This window comes from Petromyzon marinus, chromosome 22, assembly GCF_048934315.1.
Source record: "Petromyzon marinus isolate PM22_M1 ecotype Great Lakes invasive population chromosome 22, UKy_Petmar_22M1.pri1.0, whole genome shotgun sequence".
Classification (NCBI taxonomy): domain Eukaryota; kingdom Metazoa; phylum Chordata; class Hyperoartia; order Petromyzontiformes; family Petromyzontidae; genus Petromyzon; species Petromyzon marinus.
Window position 1 is genome coordinate 1100395 of NC_133688.1, and position 23095 is coordinate 1123489.

The following is a 23095-nucleotide window of genomic DNA, read 5'->3' on the forward strand; positions in this document are numbered from 1 at the left end:
TCTTTTCAATCAATGAATAACGAATTCTTACACAAGTGGGGGGAAACCGGAGCACCCGGAGAAAACAAACGTATGTGAAGGGGCAGCAGGCAGCATTTTAAACCGTACAAGTGACGATGGCGATGATCCCACTTGCTATAATGCCTTCTCCTGGCCAGTCAGATGCTTTCTCCTGGCCAGCCAGGAGAAGGCACCTCAATGTCCACGGGAAGGGGGTTTCACAATATTTACTGTGTGATCCACCAACCCTTGCTGACTTCTACAGTGCTGGATCGCAGGCTTGCGTCACCACCTTCTGGCGAGTATTTGTAGTTATTATTTAAAGCTATATAGCACTCACAAGAACGACTCAAGAGGCGCGAGGAGCCACAGACATGCAGGAAGGAAGCCACGTGGTGAGCCAGCACCAACGATTGTCCAGGCTCTACGGTACTCTATGTATGGAGGCATTATTGGCTAATTAATAACGAGTGTTTGTACAAGTGGGGGAAATCGGATCACCCAGAGAAAAGCCACGTGTGTGAAGGGCAGCATTTTAAACCGTACAGGTGACGATGGCGATGAGTCCACTTGCTGTACTGCCTTCTCCTGGCGAGGCAGGTTATGCACCTCGACGCCCACGGGAAGAGGATTTCACAACATCATTGTGCGGTGATTTACGAACCCTCGCTGCCTTCCCCAGTGCTGGATTTGAGACGTGCACCACTAACACCAGGCGAATGATAACAACAACAACAATAACTATACTTATTACTTGGTAGCAACAGGCGAAAGAAAACAACAGGCAAATTATAACAGTCCAATTAAAACAGGCGAATGATAACAGGCAAATGAAAACAGGCGAATGATAACAGGTGAATGATAACAACAGGCGTATGTTTAGAACAGGCGAGTAGTAACAACAACAATTATTATTTACACTTAGAACTTGATAACAACAATATTTATACTTATAACGTGATCAAGCATGCCTCAGAGGTGCGAGGAACCACAGACAATCAGGAAAGAAGCCACTTGGTAAGCTGGCACCAACGATTGCCCAAGCTCTGTGACCCTATTGATACGTTTTTATCGACCAGATAGGGAGCGTTACGTGTGGGGGGGAAACCGCCCCCTTCGGTGCCTCCATGGTCCAATAGCTGGTCTTCTTGGCGCCACGGTCCCGAGCCCCCTAAAAGTTCCTCATGGAGCAAATCAACGGGTGGGCCATTGCCTTGTCAGGGCTCATTCATTGCTCCGGATCCCACCTGAAAATGCCAGGCGCAGATCCCCACATCATTAAAGCCACGGGTGCATTTATCCCAGATATAAACAATCGCAAACTATTTGACTATTTTTTTTTACTTTAACCAGGCAAGGCCCACTGAGCTATACAGCTCTCTTTCAGAAGCGGCCACACAACTACAGCTCAACAAATTGGCTTATTACGTGGACATTAGTAGCCAAATACTCTAAACATGTGTTAATAAATGTGGAGGGAAAACCCGGAGGATCCGGAGAAAAATACACGCGACCACGGGGAGATAACATACAAACTCCAAATACAAAGGTGTCAGGGTAAGGATTGAATACACGACCTCCTGTATACCCTACAAAATAGTTAACATCTCGCCACCGTGGCGCCCAATTCTGATCACATGACATAGCAAAACGAACGTCGCGGTGCATAGCAATAATTCAATTGGGCAATTACTGAGCGTTCATAAACGTGAGGGGATACAGGAGTACCCAGAGAAAACCCACTCGTGCAAGGGGGCAACCCTCTATCCCATGCAGACAGAGATGGTGCTTATCCCACTTGCTGTACTGCCTTCTCCTGGCCAGCCAGGATATGCCACCTCAACACCCACTACACCATGAACTTTGTGAACCGAGTTCAATGATAGTGATGGTGTCACCATCGCTATCATTGAAGACCTGGTTCATCAAGGACTGCATACTGATGTACCCCCCCTGGTGAGACATTGCTTAACCAACACTTACTTCACCTGGAATGGAACTTTCTACAAACAAACTGAGGGCACCCCAATGGTCTCCCCCCTATCTCCGGTTGTAGCCAACGTATTCATGGAAAAATTTGAAACTGACGCCATCCAGACTGCCACTCTACGCCCGACCTTATGGAAGAGGTACGTTGATGACACCTTTGTCATCTGGCCACATGGCCAGCCTGCTCTAGACCAATTCCGCGACCACATCAATTCCATACACCCAGCCATCAGATTTACCATGGAGGTCGAAAAAGATGGCAAACTACCCTTTTTGGATGTCTTAATTAAAAGAAGACATGATGGTTCAATGAGCCACTCTGTCTACAGGAAAGCTACCCATACAGATGCTTACTTGAAACCGGATTCCCACCACCATCCATCCCAAAAAAACTCCCTCATCAAGACTCTATACCATAGAGCCCAATGCATTTCCGACCAGGAACACATTACCAGTGAACTCAAGCACGTACACCAGGCTCTCAGGGCTAATGGCTACTCCGACTACACAATCCGCAAAGCCATCACTCCAGTCATGAAGAAGGATCCTCTTTTGGAGCCACTCAAAACCATCACCTTACCCTACATTGCAGGGGTCACTAAAAAGATCTCCAAAATCCTGAACAAACACAAGATCCAGGTCCGATTCAACACAGTACATAAAATCCGTGATTTAGTTCCATCTGTAAAAGATGCTGTTCCAGACATACAGTACCCAGGCGTTTACAAACTAAAGTGCCTCTGTGGTAGTAGCTACATTGGAGAAACCAAAAGACATATCTCGGACCGCATCCGCGAACACAAAGCAGACTTGAAACACGGTAGGACGAACTCCTCTGCCGTGGCAGATCACTGTTATAATTCAGTGGGCTCACATGACATTGACTTCTCCAAGACGGAGGTTCTTTGCAAACCAACCGGCTACCATGAGAGATTCGTTCATGAGGCCATTCACATATACAAGCACAGAGACAATTTCAACCGAGAAGATGGATTCAGGCTTAGTAACCACTGGAAAGATGTTTTAAATCATTTCTGTTCTTAATTAATTGTATTTTTACGATGACCTTCAGACCGCAGCTCTTTCGCCAGCATTGCCTCTTAATACCTCTCACACCACGGTTAATGGTATAGTTTTACAATATGGAGCATACTAGGGCCTCGCAGCTGTCTCTCTCCCCCTCCTCTGTTCCGACCATGGACGAACTCGTCCGTCTGAACGGGACCCGTAGCTATCCGTGGGGCTGAAATTTGAGGGTAAGAATCCACCCATTTTTTCGCCATATAGCATTGTGATATATAACGACTTATTGTTGGTAGCTTAGCTGATTGGAGAATATAGAGTTTATTGATAACATGAAGGTAATTTATATTTTAGTTTTTATTGGTTCACTATATAGTACTGTGAATAGCTCAGATGTGTAGTCATTTCTGTGACCAGTCACTAGCTAATCACTCAGTTGTTTCAATGCTGGATTCGCCTAGTTATTTCAATGCTAAATTCTCCTGTTTGATTTGTACTAAGGGCCTCGGTGAATGTGTATGCTCTGACTTTAACGTAGCTATTTCTGCAGCAGGTACAAGCTAACCACTCAGCTATCTCAATGCTAAATTCTATGCTAATTCCATTGTCAAGATGTGTATGCCTTAACTTAGCTATTTCAATGCTAAATTCTATGCTAATCCCTTTAACAATGGGTGCCTCTGCGGGTGTGTATGCTTTAACTTTTAACATAGCTATTTCTGTGACCAGTCACAAGCTAATCATTCAGCCATTTCAATGCTAAAATCTATGCTAATTCCTTTGTCAAGGCGCTTTGTTCCTCTCACACAGCTTAAAGGCCGTATCTGAACGTGGCTCTTTCACTCCAGCGCTGTCATACCAGACAGTCTCGCTCCCTTCACCTGATGAAAGCCGCTTGTGTTGTGGCCGAAACGTCGTGAGAATATTATTGTGTTATTTTATTTTATCAATTTATTATTTTATTATCATTCTACGTGACTTTACCGAAAGAACCAAAGAAGATGAATCATTGCAGTCACGAAAGCTTTAAATCGAAACTCTAAACATGTGTTAATAAATGTGGAGGGAAAACCCGGAGGATCTGGAGAAAAATACACGCGACCACGGGGAGATAACATACAAACTCCAAATACAAAGGTGTCAGGGTAAGGATTGAATACACGACCTCCTGTATACCCTACAAAATAGTTAACATCTCGCCACCGTGGCGCCCAATTCTGATCACATGACATAGCAAAACGAACGTCGCGGTGCATAGCAATAATTCAATTGGGCAATTACTGAGCGTTCATAAACGTGAGGGGATACAGGAGTACCCAGAGAAAACCCACTCGTGCAAGGGGGCAACCCTCTATCCCATGCAGACAGAGATGGTGCTTATCCCACTTGCTGTACTGCCTTCTCCTGGCCAGCCAGGATATGCCACCTCAACACCCACTACACCATGAACTTTGTGAACCGAGTTTAAATTTCTGGCCACGGCGAACATCAGTGGCTATCTCCCTCTTCCTCTCTCGTCCCTGCTATTATCTCCCTCTTCTTCCCGCGTCCCTCCCACTATCTACCTCTCCAATCCGTCCCACCATCTTCCTCCCTCGTCCCTCCCACCATCTCCCACTTCCTCCCCAGTACCTTCCACTATCTCCCTCTTCCTCCCACTTGGCTCTACTATCTCCCTCTTCTCCCGTCCCTCGCACCATCTCCCTTTTCTTCCCCCATCCTTCCCACTATCTCCCTCTGCATCTCCAATCCCTCGCACTCTCTCCCTCTTCCTTCCCCTTCCTTCCCACTATCACCTTCTTACTCTAACCGATCTGCCTAATTCTCCCAAATCACTCCCACTATCTCCCTCTACTTCCCCAGTCGCTCCAACTATCTCCCTCTTCATTCCCCTTTCCTGCCACTATCTCCCTCTTCCACTCCCTTCCCTCCCACTATCTCCCTCTTCCTCTGCCGTCCCCCCCGCTATCTCCTTCTTTCTCTCCCATCCCTCCCACTTTCTTCCTCCCCCGTCCCTCCCACTATCTTCTCATCCTCCCCCATCCATCCCACGATCTTCCTCATCCTCTCCCGTACCTTCCGCACCTTCCTTATTTAACACCATCAGGTTCACAGACTCGCCCTCGCGTCTCCCAAGTCAAATAGCCTAGCTTAGACACAACCCTCACCATGTTACACTGACGGCATCGACCGAGACAGCCAACAACTATCCGGCCGCCCAATTATCTAGTGAAGACGGCAGCGACCAAGTCGGCAAAGACAGTGCCAACGAGACGACTCCACTTCCCAGAACCTGCAACCACGAGCTCTCGCTCTCCGCTGCTTTTATCCGACTCGGCGCGGCCTGGCTCCGCCCTGGCCGCGCCTCCCTTCTCCAACCCACGAGCGGGTTCCAGGGTCTTCCAGACAGGGTCTCTGTGATCCTTGCCCCAGTGCCTCCGCCCTGCTGACAAACACGCGTGAGGCTCACTGGCGTGTGTACTCCCCGTCCACCGCAGTTGCCGCTGCTGGACAACAACTATTACTCTACAGTTGTACTGCCCTTCTGTACCGTGCCCCCGAGCCATCAACACGGACTCACAGCATCAACACAGACTCACATGATCAACAGACTCCCACGATCAACACTCACAGCATCAATACGGACTCACACCATCAACACGGAAACACAGGGTCAGTGAGCGAGATGGCGGATGGTTTGGATCAGGGTGATGTTGGGGCAAATTCCATTAATTGGGAAAGGTGGCAATCTTGTGGGAATGTCCTCGCCAGAGAAGAAACTTGTCGCTTCCATGTTTTATTTTCATCCAACGTCCCATTAGCGAGATCCAGAGCGTGACGGACTCATATGGTGTCGGCCTCCTGTAATTTTTCTGGTCTCATTCTCACCACAGGTGAAAGCAGAGCCACACATCAACGTGCCAATGGGGCCACGGTTGAAGTGGTGGGGCCACGGTTGAAGTGGCGGTGGCCACGGGTCATGTGGCCTCGATGTATTTTCCATGTTGAAGGCCGATTGCCCCAAACATTGCCCGTCATATGCAGTGTCACTGAATAACGTGTGAAACATACTGTAGCATATACAAAATTTTATTTTCTTCATACATTAAATACAATAAACACAATAAACATGAAATGCATATAGGACATTTATAACTCTCTCAATGACCAAACTTGTATTTTATGAACACACTTATACAAGCAAAATATGACAAAAGTGTTCCAGATTACAGTTTCAATTGAGACTGAAATCCGGAATCATTACCCCCTACTGACAGACTAATAATACCCGCTCGCAGGCCAAGTGCTGATTCACCTTGGGGCCTCGCCTGGTATAGAGGTCGTGGGTTAAATCCCAACGCCTGTATATCTGGAGTTTGCATGTTCTCCCCGTGACCACGTGGATTTTTCTCTGGGTCCTTCGGTTTTTCCCTCCACATTTAGAAACATGCGTTTAAAAGTATTTGGCTGCTATATATTTCTGCGTGACAAGCCACTTTATAGCACTTTCATTTGTGGCCCGGTCGTTCCTGAAAGAGAGCTATACAGCTGAGTGGGCCTTACCTGGTAAAATAAAAATAGATTAGTTTTGTTAGTTTATTTTGTGCCACAGGGGGACAGCTACAGGGGGGGGGGTGCCCATTAAAATGGTCGAGATGAGATGCAACTTAAGGCGCTTGTGACTTCCCAAAAATATTATTTATGGCAGGTTTTCACATCTAAACATCCCGGGTGGCATTGAAGCCAAGAGCTCCCACCCTAGGCGAGTAGCTACGAGAGCGGTGCTGTGCACGGCGACACGCCACTTTCTCCATCTGCCTGACTTGGTATTTTCTTTTTTGTTACTTAAATAAATGTTAATGTTTCGTTTTGTGTATGCATGTATGTACACCGTTTGGGGAGCGGTGGTGCAGCAGTTAGCGCACTACGAACTCAGACATCTGAGTACATCGTGTGGTGTGTATAACATCGCAAAACTGGGGAGGACAAAGGCAGCCAGACGTGGGGCTGGCCACACAACCACTTCTGTGCCATGCCGGCCATCATAGGTGCTACCCGTTAAAAGCACTTGCCCCAGCAATCTGTTAACGGCGATACGGAGTACCATTGTCTTTTTGGGGCAATTGTGTGCTTCTGTGTGCCACGCATGCGACGATGTAAATGTTTGTGTTTGATAAATGTACATCCGCAATGTGTGTGTGACGCGTATAATGCACGTGTGTGACGACGGTTGGAACAGCGATTCACGCACTGCCCTATCCACGCGGCGACCTCTCCTCAACGTCTCGAGCCTCGGCGGAGAGCGCCGCGAGGTTCGACTCCAACTCCGGCTTTCCAGGGACAAACCCCCCCCCCCAATGCCCCACCCCCCAGGCCCATGGGGGGGGGGGGAAGTCGCTCCCCTCCCTCACTCCACGCTCAGGAACTTCCTCTTCTTCGCCGTGTTCATGTACGGTCGCCAAGGCCACTCCACCTCGGCGGTGGCCGCGTTGTCCAGCGTGCCCAGTTTAATCTCATAGACTGCGCGACACACAAAAGCAAAGATCCCCCCCATGCAGCCTTTAACAGACGGCGTGGGAAAAGCGCTGTTCGTGTGTTAGCATGTAGGAAAGCCAGCACGGCACACCAAGGGGTGGGTGTGGGTGGCCAGCATTACGTCCGATCATCTTTGAATTTACACATCGCATCTGGGGTGGGGGAATGCGAGTCGGGTCACGGTACAGCGAATGCGACCAGAGCAGCGACCCCACCGACTCAAGTTCCGATCCGCTCTACAAGTCACCCGCGGGCCACCTAGCCCGAGGTTAGACTCTTACATTCAGCCCATCATCCTCTCAGGGGTCGATAAAATTTACAACCACTTCGTAGGGAAGTCCACAAGGAATGTGGAATTTCCACCGCCTCTGCTGGGGTGTAAAGTGGAGACGAGTAACAATGTGTCAGGCAGACTTACGCTCCATCTCGAATCACGGTCCCACCTCCTTCAACTCGATGTCCTTGCCGTCGCGCTTGTAGACGTTGTGCCTGTTGGGAGGGGGGAAGGGGGGCACAGAAGTCACGGGAGGGGTCGCGGCAAGTCACACGGACGGCGCTGGACTCTCATTACGCGTCCTCGCAGACGTTTGCCAGTTAGAGGCCAGCGGCCACCCTGTTTAAAACTGCGGATGCATTAACAAATGAACAACATTACGCGCCTTCAGCTTCAGAGATGGCGTTAAATAAAAACTCTGTACTGTTGCTCAAAAACTAAAGTAAAACGAAACTATTTTTATTTTACCACTGAGCTATGTAGCTCTTTTTCACATAAAAATGTATAGCAGCAAAATACTCGAAATTCAAGATTCTAAATGTGTAGGGAAAAACCCGGAGGACCCGGAGAAAAATCAAAGTGACCAGGAGGAGAACATGCAAACTCCGAATATACAGGCGGACACACAGCACCTGGCCCAAAAGTCTGCTCACTCTTTCCCATTCCGAGACATCTGCAAGTTGCCGGGTGGTAGGTGTCACGTTCACCGCTGAATCTCGGTACGCGCGAGCGGCTCGGCGTTAATTTTATTTATAGAGGCGTAGCGCTGCTGTTTTTAAAAGGCGTTGCCCTCACCGCAGAGAACCGTAGTGACACGACCGGCACTCTATGGAACAAAACTGTGCCACACGCCCTCCCGCATGGTCTTATGGGAGCCTCGGTATGTCTTCAGGTCAGAAGACGTACTTGAGTTTTTCTTACGGTTCCGTTTCGACGACGTATATGTACATCATGAAAATGAGAAAGGGTTATAGCCTATACGAGGGATCTTTGTGCTTTGGGGATGGGGGAGGAAGATGTGGGTGAGACTGGCACGGTGCCCGCACGCACCCTCTTTCCGAGTCGCGACGTGAAGTTGTGCATCACGAGGTGTGGGAATGCATCGGACATCATGTCCACGTCCGGATGTCGTGCCGCATCACCACGCTCGAGAGTGTCAAGTACACCGTGGCATCGTACCACGTGTCACATGAACAGCATGCCGGAAAGTTAGACACACCACAGGTGTCACACAGACTGTACTGGAGAGTTAAACACACTGCCCTTCCATCAGCGGCATCATACCATATCACACCACATACACAGTTAAGACACCACAATTCCATGTCTGCAGCGTCATACTACACACCGCACATCGTACGCACAGCTAAATACACCTCCATCCCCCGTCTGTTGCACCGCATCACACACGTCACACCATGCATCACACCGGGGAGCGGAGTGGCTATCTCATTACACTACAAATCCGGTGACCTGACTTCGACTTCCGGTGTGTCCAAGCATCGACAGTGGGGAGACAAAAGGGGCGAGATGCGGTAATGACCACACCACCCACCCCGCCGTGTGCCCTGCCGGCCTTCGTAGGTCGCTCGACAAACAGCACTTGCCCTGACAGCCTGTTAAAGGCTACACGGGGGAGCTTTGTCGACTGTGGTGCATGCGCGTGCCTGGCATACCGCGGTGCTCATGCAGGACGATGAAGTCGTTGACGGCGTTGGCGCAGCACGCCCACACCAGCGCCTGCAGCTTGTGGCCTCCGTGGTTCATCGGCTGAGCGTTCGGCAGGATCAGCTTCATCTCCTGCGGTGGTGGTGGGATGGTGGTGGTGGTGTGGTAACATGACAGCAACCGGTCACACGCCAAGTCCGCTCTTCCCACCGGCGTCCGTCCCGGCCACGCTGCGTTCGCCCCCCCACCTCCCCGCCCTCCCACTGTATCCGACTCGGGTTGTGTTGTTTGTTTTTTCCATTGCGGAAGCCGAGCCGAGCCGTACCGGTATACGGGGTCGCCAAACCCCGTGTTGGCACAACTGGGATGCACCATTGGAAAAACTTTACTATTTTTATTTTACCAGGTAAGGCCCACTGAGCTATGCAGCTCTTTTCCAGAAGCAACCTGGCCACAAATCATAGCTCAACTAAGTGGCTTATCGTCATGTGGAAATTTATAGCAGCCAAATACTCTTAAACGGACGTCGATTCTAAATGCGGAGGGAAAAACCGGAGGACCTGGAGAGAAATCCACGCGACTCCTCGGAAAGAGGCACGCAACTCCAAATATACAGCAGGCATCAGGGTCAGGATTGAACCTGCGACCTCCTGGATACCAGGTGAGGGAGTTAACATCTCGCCACAGTGGCGCCCCCAATGGTACATCTTTCCGTGACCACCGACCGTGCGTAGTGCTACAGTAGATACATTTTCGATGAATGGAAGGGATCGGTCATCGGGAAAAGGCGGACTGAATCGCGAGGAATGAAGTTGGCAAAAGCTGCATGCACCAAACCAAAGTGTCCAACGCTCCACCACTTACGACCCCCCCCCCCCACACAGCCTCCACGTTTCATCAACAACCAGATTTCTTCTGGTTAACTCAACGGATGCGAGTTGTCTCACACCGCACAAGCCCGATGATTGGTCGACACGGCTCGTGTGAGGTGAAAGGAACTGATTCTAAAGCCGATAGAGAACACGTGTGTGTGTGCGGTAATTTAGCAGTTAGCATGCTGCCCCACAAACCTAGTGACCCGAGGTTGATTTCCGTTCATGGCCAACACCAGTGGCGATTATCTGAACTGGTCCTGGGCCTCCCCTAGATCAACTCAGCCTCAAATGAGTACCTAGTGCGGTGTGTAAACATCATTACCAGAGAGATAAAGGTGGCCAGTTGTGGTGCTAGCCACCTACACCCTCGCAAACAGCACCTGTCCCAAAAGCCTGTTAAGGCTATATGGGGGACCTCTGTCTTTGCGCGCTTGTACACATGCAATACACGAGGACCCACATTCCTCGTGTGACCCCAAACCCTGTAGCCCCTGTGACCCCGTGCCCGCACCTTGATGAACTGCTTGAGGAGGGAGCTGGGGTCGCGTGAGGTCATCGCCATGATGTGTGGGTCCTTCACGCCGGCTCAGCGGTACTCGTCATCCATGTGGCTGCTCACTCCTACTGACACGGGGGGGGGGGGGGTGGATAGAAAGAGGTGGTAGATGGGGCAGGGGGGACGGAGAGGGTAGGTTATCATTTGCCATACTTCCCCGTGCAGGTGAGTGAAGGTGTGTGTGTGGGTGGATGGAAGGAAGGAGCGACCAGGAATGGTTGAGAATATCACTCTGCAGTGATCGCGTTGATTTTGTGTAGCGAGCTGAGCAATAATGAGACCTGGATGAGTCCCAATTGCAAGAGTGGGTGGGTGATATGGCAGGTGAGTGGGTAAATTGAGTAAAATGATGAGTGAGTGAATGAGTGCGTCAGTGCATGTTAAACCTCTTTGTTACAGCACGTAGCCAACCGTGGTAATCGGAAGTGTGACAAACTAACCACAAAAAGTAGTTCTCAAGAAATGAGTTTGTCAATCTAGACGATGATTTAAAAGTGCAAAGCTCCAGTGGCTTCCTAATATTGTAAGGAAGACCGCTCCAGAAGGAAGACTGCTCCAGAAGCACACGTTATGTGGTGACCACGGCCTTCATTTGACATTCCACCAAAATTTACGCCAGCCATCACACACACACGGCCGACTCTTTTTCCACGTTCACGCCACGGGATTTTTCAAAGTCCACTTGGGAAGCAATCGCCGTGCAGTATTTACGGTCAACGCAACTGCGGCATTAAACCCATTAAACCGGTGGGGGGGGGGGGGGGTTGAGGGCCCGCCGTTCTCGAACCGCGAACCTCCGCGGCAAAACACGGTGCCACCGCTTGGCAGGAAGGACCGACGGCGAGCCGGGGATGCGCGCCGACTCGGCGTGTCTAGCGGGCGGAGACGCGCGACGCTTATCCCTCTGCCTCGGGAGTCTCGCGGGAAGGAAGAGAGAGAGAGATGCGAGGAGACGTGATGGTGAGGGATGTGAGATCACCCTCCCCTCCCTGGTCGAACTCCACGGCCTTCTGGAGTTCAAGCGCCTCCCACCGCAGGTCCGTAGGCAGCACCAGGTTTTCTTCGGTGACGACGTCAGGGGGACAGGGGGCAGTGGGTGGGGGGCGGGCAGGGGAGAATTAACAAGGAAGAAAAATCATGCGCACGCATGGATTCATTCGGAAACGCTTTCCAACGCGCGGTTGTCTTCTCGCCTGTATTGTCAGACCGTCTTTTCCCATCTTAGTCCGTCTTGCGTGTCTCATTGTCTCTAGATCCGTCTCTAGTCTGTCTTGCGTGTCTCAACGTCTCTAGTCTGTCTCGCTGTCTCTCGTCTGTCTTGTCGTCGCGAGCCCATCTCTAGATCCGTCTCGCTGCCCGTTACCATCGAGCGCCCTCTTGAGCTGCGCCTTCTCCTCTACGAGGACCTTCTTGGCCTCCTGCGCCTTGCGGTAGAGGTACTCGCCGTGCAGTTGCGCCTCCTCAGCTGCACCACCAAACAAAGACAAAGATCCCCCATGTAGCCTTCGACAGGACTGTCGGGTGCAAGTGCTGTTAACGAGCAGCACCTTTGATACACGAAGGGGGGTAGGTGGCCAGCACCACATCCGGCCGCCTTAATTTCCCCAGTGGCGATGTTTACACAACGCACCAGGTACTCATTTGAGGCTGAGTTGACCAAGGGGAGGCCCAGGAACGGAATCGTCACCAGTGTTGGCCGTGAGCGGGAATTGAACTCGGGTCGCTGGGTTAGTAGTGCAGCGTAGTGCTAATCGCGAGACGACCATAAACAACAACCGCCATTCGCCACGAAGTGGTGGAGATGTCACCACGGCGCTCGTGCCAGGCTACGTGCAGGTTAAGGCCACATGAAGCGTCGAACGCCCGCTGGCAGCAGGAGGTCACAGACAGACAGACCCAGGTTGCCATTGGTTGCTTGACTGAGATGACTGGCCGATGCACCACCTGTGCCCCCTACTGTGCTACACTACCGCTCCAACCTACACAAACTCTCTTGTGCTATACTCTTTGGTTCTTTCGGTAAAGTCACATAGGCATAAAATATAAAATAAATTAAATCACGACGTTTCGGGCACAACACAAGCGTCCATCATCAGGTGGGACAAACCACAGCAAGAAACAATTGCCGACGTGGGCAAAAGAGCTGCTGTAAACAAGAGACTATATAGGTAAGAGAAGGGGGGAGGATCAGGGAGGAGAGATAGAGAGGGGGGGTATGAGGGGAGTGCTGAAGAGAGCGGGGCTGGGAGTGGGAAGCTTAAGAAATTAGAGATGCGGAAAGTTAAGGCAACACCATAAAGCAGTTAAGGTTTTACCTGGTTAATAACATTCTTCCAATGATTACTCAATTTGTATCCATCTTCTCGGTTGAAGTTATGTCTGTGTTTATATATCTGGATGGCTTGATGAACAAACCTTTGATAGTAGCCCGAAGGTTTGCAGAGCGGCACCACGATACTCCTAGCGACGTCGTTGATTAATGTCTGTAATTAATATCGATGGTGAATCTCTGTAATTAATATCGATGATTCGATTCCACGAGAACAGATTCCACAAGAATCGATTCCACAACTATTTTAGTAAAGCGAAGTACGCGATTCGATTCAAACGTGTTCGTTCCGGTCTCATCAGAATCGGTATTGATTCTGTGCTGGAGGAATCCAATGAGCTATAAAGCTCTTTGATCAAAGATGTGCCAGTAGGGGGCACGGGGTCATAACGTCACAACAAACAATACAAAAACGATAGGAGTGCAAAGGGAATGGTAGCAAACCACTAAAAATAGATGAAATAAACCATATAAGTTCATACTCTTTGGTTCTTTCGGTAAGAAGTCTCGCTCTCCGTTCCACCCACTACAACTGGCGTCAGAAGTAGCCAAATAGTAAGATGAATCGCTATAATGGAGACGCGAAGAAAAACTCGTACCAGGGCTCCAGTGGAAGAGGAGGACGACTCAACACCACTGGGGTTGGCAGCCCCGGAAGGGGGAGGAGAAGCGACGCCGGCCGAGCTGCTCACTGCCCGGCCGCCCGGCGGCTCACCACCGTCGGAGAGGGCGCTTCAGGTGGCTCACTCCCGCCTCGCCCAACTCCTGCACGCGGCGGCATCCATCCTCGACGAAATACATCGCGGGTTATAACCACAACAAATATAATCACAATCACTGCGACCATAATCGCCGTAACCACAAATATAATCATAACCACCAGCTACATAACCACAAGTATAAACACTACTGCCACAAATATAACCATAACCACCACAACCATAACAACCAACATAACCACCACAACAACCACAATGATGCTGATACACTCTCACACCATGTGGGTCCCCTTGTCTCCTTGTGTCTCCCTGTGGGTGAGTGGATGGGTTGGCGAGAGAGTCGGTGGGTTGGCAAGAGAGTCGGTGGGTTGGTGAGAGAGTGGGTGGGTGGCAGAGTGAGTGACCGGTGGCAGAGTGAGTGACCGGTGGCAGTGGGTGACCGGTGACTAAGTGGGTGGGTGGCAGTGGGTGACCGGTGACCAAGTGGGTGGGTGGCAGTGGGTGACCGGTGACGAAGTGGGTGAGAGAGTGGGTGGCCGAGTGGGTGGCTGAGTGAATTGGTGAGTGGATGAGTGCCAGAGTGGGTGGGTGAATGGCTGAGTGGGTGGGTGAGAATCAGTATGTTTTTGCTGGAGGAATCCGATGAGCTATGAAGCTCTTTTTCATAGATGCCCAGAGAGTGGCTGAGTGGGTGGCTGAGTGAGTGTCGGTGGGTGTGAGTGGGAATGAAATCTAACCTGCACCTCTGCATTGCAAATCCAGCGAGCTAACGCCCTGCGTGTGGTGGGGTAAAGTGTGGGCATGGCCACTTTGCTCCAACACGTCCGGACCAGCGTGGAAGAGTAGACCAAATACCTCTATATAGCGGCCTCTAGTGGATGCCTTTTCCAGCAGCAGGCGATTCGCCTCCACAACAAACCCGTCCCTCCAGGGATAAAAACACACGGCAGTCTGGGAGTGCCTCTCATCAGCTATGGCTCAACACGAGGGCCACTCTGGAGCCGGTTTCCACCGTCAGCGCCTCATCAGCAGCAGCAGCATGGCCGGGCTCTGCTTGAAGCAGCGCCGTGAACTCAGCAGGCGTCTAGGACGTGACGGCTGTGGGCCAGGCGCCTCCTCCTCTGTCTCCCCCCACCACCGCCGCCACTGCTGATGTGTGCACACCGCGCGAGGTTCTCACCTTCAGGCTGAGTCGACGTAGAGGAGGCCCAGCGAGCCGCCGCTTCAGAAGCTTTCGCGAGCCACTGACGGTGGCCGTGAGCGGGAAACCAAATCAGCCGCTCGCCACCCACAATCCACAGCGCGCGCCGCCTCCACTCGCCCCCTGCCTGACTGTAAGTAGCAGCGGGGGGAGGGGGGTGGGCAATGGGGGCGTGAGGGGGGGGGGTTTGAGGGGGAGCATGGGCGGGGGTTGCCAGGGGGGGCAAGGGGGGTCGCGAGGGGGGGGATGCTTGGGGGGGGGGTTGTGAAGGGGGAGGGGCAGGGGGGGAAAGAGGGAGCATGGGGGAGGAGCTTAGGTGAGGGGGAGGAGCTAATGGCTATTACACCACGCCGCGTCTCGCGCCACGTGCTTCCCCTGGCAGTTTGGCCGTTAGGCGTGGAACCGAGCTGTGGGTGAGTGGTGGCGGTGGTGGTGTGAGTCTTTCTATGTGAGTCTGTGTGTGAGTCTCTCTAAGTGAGTCTCTGTGTGAGTCTGTGTGCGTGTGTGTGGGTCTGTGTGAGTCTGTGTGTAGCAGTGACCCGGTCTCAAATGAGTACCTGGTGCGATGCGTAAACATCGCCACTGGGGAGACAAAGGCGGTCGGGCGTGGTGCTAACCACCCACCCCTTCGTTTACCGTGCCGGCCTTCATACGTACTGCTTGCTAACAGCACTTGCCCCTACAGCCTGTTAAGGCTCTATGAGGATCGTTGTCTTTGGTGTCCTGTATTAGCAGGAGGAGGAGTGGTGGTGTTAATGTTGGTGGTATTAGTGGTGGTGGTGTTAGTGATGGTGGTGTTAGTGGTGGTGTTTGTGGTCTTAATAATGGTGGTGTTGGTGTTAGTGATGGTGGTGTTAGTGGTGGTGGTTCGAGGTATTGTTGCTGGTGTTAGTGATGGTGGTGTTGGTGGTATTAGTGGTGGTCGTGTTAGTGATGGTGGTATTATTGGTGGTATTATTGGTGGTAGTGTTAGTGGTGGTGGTGTTAGTGGTGTTGGTGGTGGTGGAGTTGATGTTGGTGGTGGTGTTTTTAGGGTTCGTAGTGTTAGTGGTGGTGTTAGGAGTGGTGTTAGTGCTGGTGTTAGTTGTGGTGTTAGTTGAGGGGAGCGGTAGTGTAGCGGTTAACGTGCTGCGCTACAAACCTGGCGACCCGGGTTCGATTTCCGCTCACGGCCAACACCAGCAACGATTATCTGAACCGGTCCTGGGCCTCCCCTAGGTAAGCTCAGCCTCAAATGAATACCTGGTACGATGTGTAAACATCGCCGCTAGGGAGACAAAGGCGGCCAGGCGTGGTGTTAGCCACCCACCCCCTCGTGTGCCATGCCGACCTTTATAGGTGCTCGCTAGCAGAAATTGCCCCTACAGTATATTCAGGCTATACGGGGGATCTGTCTTTGTGAGTGATGGTGGTGTTAGTAGTGGTGTTAGTGGTGGTGCTAGTGGTGGTGTTTGTCGCGGTGTTGCTGGTGTCCGAACAAAGGAGCGACGCTCACAACAACGACCTTTGACCTGGGCGGCTGAAATGTAGCACGTTGGCAGTCATCTCAGTCAGTCAACTCTTGGCACCTGGGTCTGACCTGTGACCTGTCAGTGAGCCTTCAGCATTTCACGTGGTCTCAAAGTGCACCTGGCCTGGCATTTGCTGCTGCTTAGTGGCAAATGGCGGTCTTTGTTGTTTTTGTTGTGTTTCGTGTTGTGGGTGAGTGGTGAGGTTGTGAGTCTGTGATGATGATGATGTGAGTCCGTGTTGATGATGAGAGTCCGCATTGTGACATGACGCGTGTTTAGACATGAGTATTGTCGCACACCATCGGTTTTGTGTGACCCTCACCTGCGTCTCCCGCTCTCCACGCAGAGACCCGGACCGTGCGAGAAACGCAGTGAGCTCTGAGCACCCTACTCTGCAAGTTGCTGCCATGGAGGTACGTGTGGCTCTTCAACTCGTGTGGTAAAATATGGGTGGACGTGTGTTTTCCCCTCGACTTGTGCCTACCTGTCACCTACCTGTATACCTGGATGTGCTTCTCCTTGTCCGCCTGAGTATGTGTATGTCTATCAGAGTGTGTCTCCGAGATCCTGTTGGTGTGCCTGCCTGTCTACGCGTGAGCATTTACAGCACTATTATCTATCCACTGATGAATGAGAATGCCTTCCTCCCTGAGACCTTGCTACCCCTCAAATGCTGTGATGGAATAATCCGCCAAGCGCCGATTTTGTCGCACCATCTCTCTGGTGGCTCTCCTCTCCGATGTGTTTCCTTCCTTGGCTGCCGCTCCGTTATTATTCTTCACTATCAGCCATTGTTGTCCCTCCTTGCCATGGCTCGTCATGCCCGATCCCCAATCACTCTTTAACAATTTGAACAATCCCTGCGTGTGACCTCAAAATCCACGCATCTTTCATTGTTAATCCAAGCATGGCATCTGATATTGGCCAAATATTCCAATGCTGAGAAACGACAACATCTCGGCAGGACCCTCCTGAATGTGGAGCCCAGGATCTCAGAGATGCTGGCTCAGTGCTCGCCTTCTGCACTTGCTCCAACATCTTAATCAAGCCTATGTGGTGGACCTTTGTCTTTGTGTGTGTGTAGATGAGCCGAGCTGGAGAGGCTCGGAGTAACGACACGTCTTGCACCACGTGGAGTGCGCTGTCCTCAGACGGCACCGGCTCCATCTGTAGCAAATCGCCGAAAGGTAAGAACAGTAATGAGGGACGTCACAGTGGCCACGGTAAATAGTGGGACATCATGATGGCCATGTTGCATGGGGGACGTCACAGTGCCTTTGGTGTATGAGAGATTTTATGGTGATTGTATGGGTGATATCAAGATAGCAATGCTACATGGGGGACTTAATGGTAATCATGTTTTGATTTAAAGCTTTCGTGGCTGCAGGGATTCATATTCTTGGTTCTTTCGGTAAAATCACGTAGAAGGGCAACAATAAAATTATAAAAATATAAAACAATAAAAATCTCACAACGTTTCGACTGCAACACAAGTAATCATCATCAGGTGTGAAAACCACAGCAAGAACCACAGCAAGAAAAATTGAAATTTTCTTGCTGTGGTTTTCACACCTGATGATGATTGCTTGTGTTGCAGTCGAAACGTCGTGAGAATTGTATTATTTTATTATTTTATTGTTTCCCTTCTACGTGACTTTACCGAAAGAACCAAGAATATGGTAATCATGTTGCATTAGAGACTGCATCATGGTTGCCATGTTACATGGGGGACTTCATGGTGGCCATGTTGCATGGGGATAATTATCTGTGCTCTGGCCTCAGTACTGAAACAACATCAAACGCTTTCAGAATTGCTTCTGCGGCCATCTTGAATGCTCTTCCAATATTAGGAAACCACTGAAGCTATCCGCGTTTAAATCATCAAGTTTGACAACTAATATCTATACTCATTCGCTCTTTCGGTAATGTCACCTAGGTAGAAATAAAATAAAACAAATCACGACGTTTCTATCGCAACACAATCAATCTTCATCAGGTGGAACAACCACAGCAATAATAAAATGCTGAAGTAGGTGAGAGAGCTGCTGTGGCAAGAGGTTATCGGTAAGAAAGGGGGGAGGAGCAAGCGGGGGAGAGAGAGGGGAGCTGCGTGAGCGCTAGGGGGAGAAGAAGTGAGGCTGGGGGGGGACGTAGGCGGAGGTAGAAGTGGTAAGCTGAGTATGGGACATGGTGGGAAAGTAAATCTGAAAAATCTACTAGTACCTGGCGCGTGTGATGGAAACAACCACAACCAGTTAAGGCTTTACCTAGTTAATAACATCCATCGAATGATTGCTCAATTTGTATCCATCTTCTCGGTTGAAGTTATGTCTATGTTTGTATATCTGGATGGCTTCATGAAAAAACCTTTGATAGTTACCTGAAGGTTTGCAGAGTACCTTGGTCTCGGAAAAAAACAATATCACGCGAGCCCACAGCGTTATAACAATGGTCAGACACGGCAGAGGTATTGGTTCTGCGATGTTTCAGATCTGCCTTGTGTTCGCTAACACGGTCCGCGACATGTCAATTCGTTTTCCCAATGTAACTGCTACCGCAGGTACAACTCAGTTTGTCGACTCCAGGATATTGCATGTCAGGATGGGATTAGATCACGGATTTTGTGTACTGTATTGAATCGGACTTGGATCTTGTGTTTGTTTAAGATTTTGGAAATATTTTTGGTAACACCTGCTATGTATGGTAAAGTGATGGTCTTGATAGGCGTCTCAGTGGATTGTTTCTACATGGTTGGAGAAACAGCTTTGCGAATAATGCTGTCCCAGTACCCATTCATCTTAAGAGTCTGGTGTACGTGTTCCAGTTCACTGGCTTGGTGGTGTTGGTTGCAAATGCAGTGGCCCTATGGTGTAGTGGTTTGATGAGGGAATTCTTCTGCGCCGGATGGTGGTGGGAATTAGGTTTTAGATAGGTCTCTTCTCAAACAAAACATCCAGGAATTAGTAGCTTACCATCATTCTCCACTTCCATGGTGAATTTGATGGATGCGTGTATGGAATTTATGTTGTTGAGAAATTGATTCAATGTTGGCAGGCCATGTGGCCAAATGACGAAAGTGTGATCTACGTATCTCTTCCACAAGGAAGGACGTTGGGTGCATGTCTGGATGACATCAGTTTCAAATTTCTCCATGAAAACATTCGCTATCACTGGTGATAAGGGGGGACCCATGTGGGCACCTTCATTTTGTTTGTAGAAAGTACCATTCCTGGTGAAGTAAGTGCTGGTTCAGCGTTTCTACTGCTGCATGCATTTTTTTTCCGCCTGAGGACGACCGCTTGTGTTGCGATCGAAACGTCGTCATTTATTTTATTTTATCCATATGTGACTTTACCGAAAAAAACAAAGAGGAAGTGTTAGTAAGGCAGTTCCTAACCAAAGTTGGTACATCAGCATTCAGTCCATGTTGGACCAAGTCTTCAATTATTGCTAAGGTGTCAGGTACAGGAACCTTGGTGAACAGAAAGACTACATCAAAGCTGACGAGCAAATCATCTGGGGACAGTGAAATGCCTTTGATTAGAGAGATAAAGTGAGCTGAGTTTCATACTGCTGAGGTAGTCTTGCCCGTGAATGGAAGCAAGGTCTCAGACAGAAATTGGGCCAGTTTGTAGGGAGGTGAGTTGATAGTGGAAACGATGGGTCGAAGTGGAGTATCTTCTTTATGGATTTTTGGAAGACCATATAATCTGGGTGGTCTATTAGCAGAAGGTTTTAGGGAGAACTGCTTGAATGGTTCGATTAGAGAAGTCGAATTGGTAATGATATTGTTTGTTTTTAAAGCCAGGCAGTTGGTCGGATCTTTGTTGATTTTGGTGTAATTGCTATCATTAAGAAGGTCCTGGATTATGTTGCTGAATGTGGTTTTATCCATGACGACAGTAGCATTGCCCTTGTTGGCTGAGAGGATGACTTTGTCCTCTCTATTTTTTAATTTGGTGAGTTCAGAGCGCTCGTCCTTGCTGATGTTATTAATAGGATTCTTAGCATTTTTAAAGATGGTGGCAATTTTAAATCTTGCCACGTCTGTCGGGATGTGTCCCAAGCCTTTGAGGGCTACATCTACCTGGGTTTTTATATCATCCACTGGGATGTGTTTGAGGGTGACAGCAAAATTCAGCCCTCTAGCTAGTACCGATTTTAGGCTATCGGAGATTGTGCTGTTACTCTGATTAATAGCAGTCTTTTTTATGTGTGGATCTGGTTTCTTTTTTGACAAGTTATTGAATTTAGCAATAAGGTTAACCTTGCATTTGGAAGACATTGTTGTGGCAGAAGAAGCAGTCATGTTATCTACAAGGTTCCAATCAGATGCGGACATTTTATCTGTTAATGTTAAGTGTTATTGTAGGAGACATTTGTCTAAATTATCAAGTTCAAGCCGGAGTAGTTTTATCCTCTCTGAGATTAGAGAAAGGCTAGCTCTGAATAAGATCCGTTTAGAGTTGGGTTAAGTGACAGAAGCAGATGTGAGTTTAAATGTGGTCGGTATTATCTTGTTGTCGCGGCATCTCTTCAGAAAGGTGAGTGACTCGATCATGTGAGCCTTCTTGTCTCGCAGTCTGTTAATGGTTCTAACAGATGTGTGGAACCTATTTGCGTGGTTAGTTTATTAACCTTCCCCCACACTGTTCATTAGCACCATTGGCTACATGCGGTGCAAAAGAATTTCAACATACATAGCTGGGATTGGCAAAAACATCCCAATCCTGAAATATTTACTCTATAAATTGCTCAAAAGTTTGGTTCACACACCTGTTGTTGTTATTCTCCTCGTGCCTACAGAAATCCTGGCTCACTTTGGCCCTCACTTGACCGACCGCGAAAAGCTGGAGCTCGCAGCCATGCAAGAAGTGTGGTACTTTGCACTCGACAACAAACCCAAGGGATGCAACAGGCATGGATATGATGACGACGAACGTAATTACATTCTGGTGAGGCTCACCACAAAACTACAGCCTTGGGGGCGGTCACAGGGCCCAGAGATAGCGGGGTTTGTGGCTTCTTATTATTGCACCTGAATTACCAACCAGGGCACACACCAACGCGCTTCAAAATCAGAATGTTTAATCCCGAGTAAAGCCCTTTTAGATAAGAAGCAATTTTTCAAGGGAATCTTCGCCAGCAGACAGTATCAAAGCATTCGACAATTACACCCACTCACACACTTACTCACCCACCCCCAGACGCACTCACTTGCTGACTCACTCACTCATTCACCCACTCAATCACTCACCGACCCACTCGCCCACTCACCAATGCACTCACCCGCACACATCTGAATCAGAAGTTTATTTCCCGAGTAAAGCCCATTGAGCTCAGAAGCTCTTTTTAAGGGTGACTCAGCCAGCAGACATCTGAGCATTCCAAATTATGGTTAAAATAACTTCATAATTCCAAGCAAATGTTTTTGTTAAAATTACATTCTCACTTCTTAAACGTTGTGATTTTAACAATAGTCAGTTTAAATGATTGTACCTTTTGTTCAGTTCCGACATGATCACCTCCACTACCGCTATGAGGTGCTCAAGATGATTGGGGAAGGAGGTCAAGGCCAGGTGATCCAGTGCCTTGACCACAAGAGGAACACCCTGGTAGCTGTAAAGATCCTGGTGTCACCGTCGAGGTAAGACTTCAGAGACGTGCCATCACGAGGCCGACGTTGTTAAGTCCATTGCCATGCAATGCGGTGGTGACACTCATGCTTCACAGCGAGAAGGGGGGCCTTGGTTCGGCTCCTGACTCGGGCACCATCGTGTGTGGAGTGTGTACCTTCTACCCCTGTTCTGCATCGGTTCCTTCTAGGTACTCTGGTTTTTCGTCTCTAAAGCTTAAAATACATACACACACAGTGTGAACTGGTATCGGCCAAAACATCCCATTGCTACAAGATTACCTCCACATTACAGTAAGTCATCATTTAATGCTGTAGATACATTCATGAAAAGTTCCGCGTTAAGCGAAAAAGCATTGAGCGAAAAGAATCTCTCCATAAATAATGTAACAATAAAGTTTGGCGAGATGCAATGTATGCATACACTGTGAGATGATGAGACCAATAACTGAGGCTATGCTATAGTAATAGGTTTTACCCTTTTAACTGGCACAAAAACTGACACCTTCTTTGGTTCTTTCGGTAATGTCACGTAGAATGAGAATAAAATAATAAAATAATACAATAAAATTCTCACGACGTTTCGGCCACAATGCAAGCGGCCGTCTTCAGGTGAAAGTTACAGACCTGTCGGGACGACAGAGCTCAACACACCCGAGACGGCTTTTCTTAGAGCTTAGTCTCCACTGGTGTTGGACCAGAAGAGTGGAGACTAGGCTCTAAGAAAAGCCGTCTCGGGTGTGGACCAATCAAATTCAAGGACAGTGCATATTATTATC

At 49.5% G+C, this 23095-nt stretch overlaps 1 pseudogene; it reads right to left on the reverse strand.

Annotated features, from left to right (window-relative positions):
• The window catches only part of LOC142925652 (U3 small nucleolar ribonucleoprotein IMP4-like), a 31814-nt pseudogene extending 24694 nt beyond the window's left edge, over nucleotides 1-7120 (reverse strand).
• Nucleotides 7121-23095: the final 15975 nt, after the last annotated feature.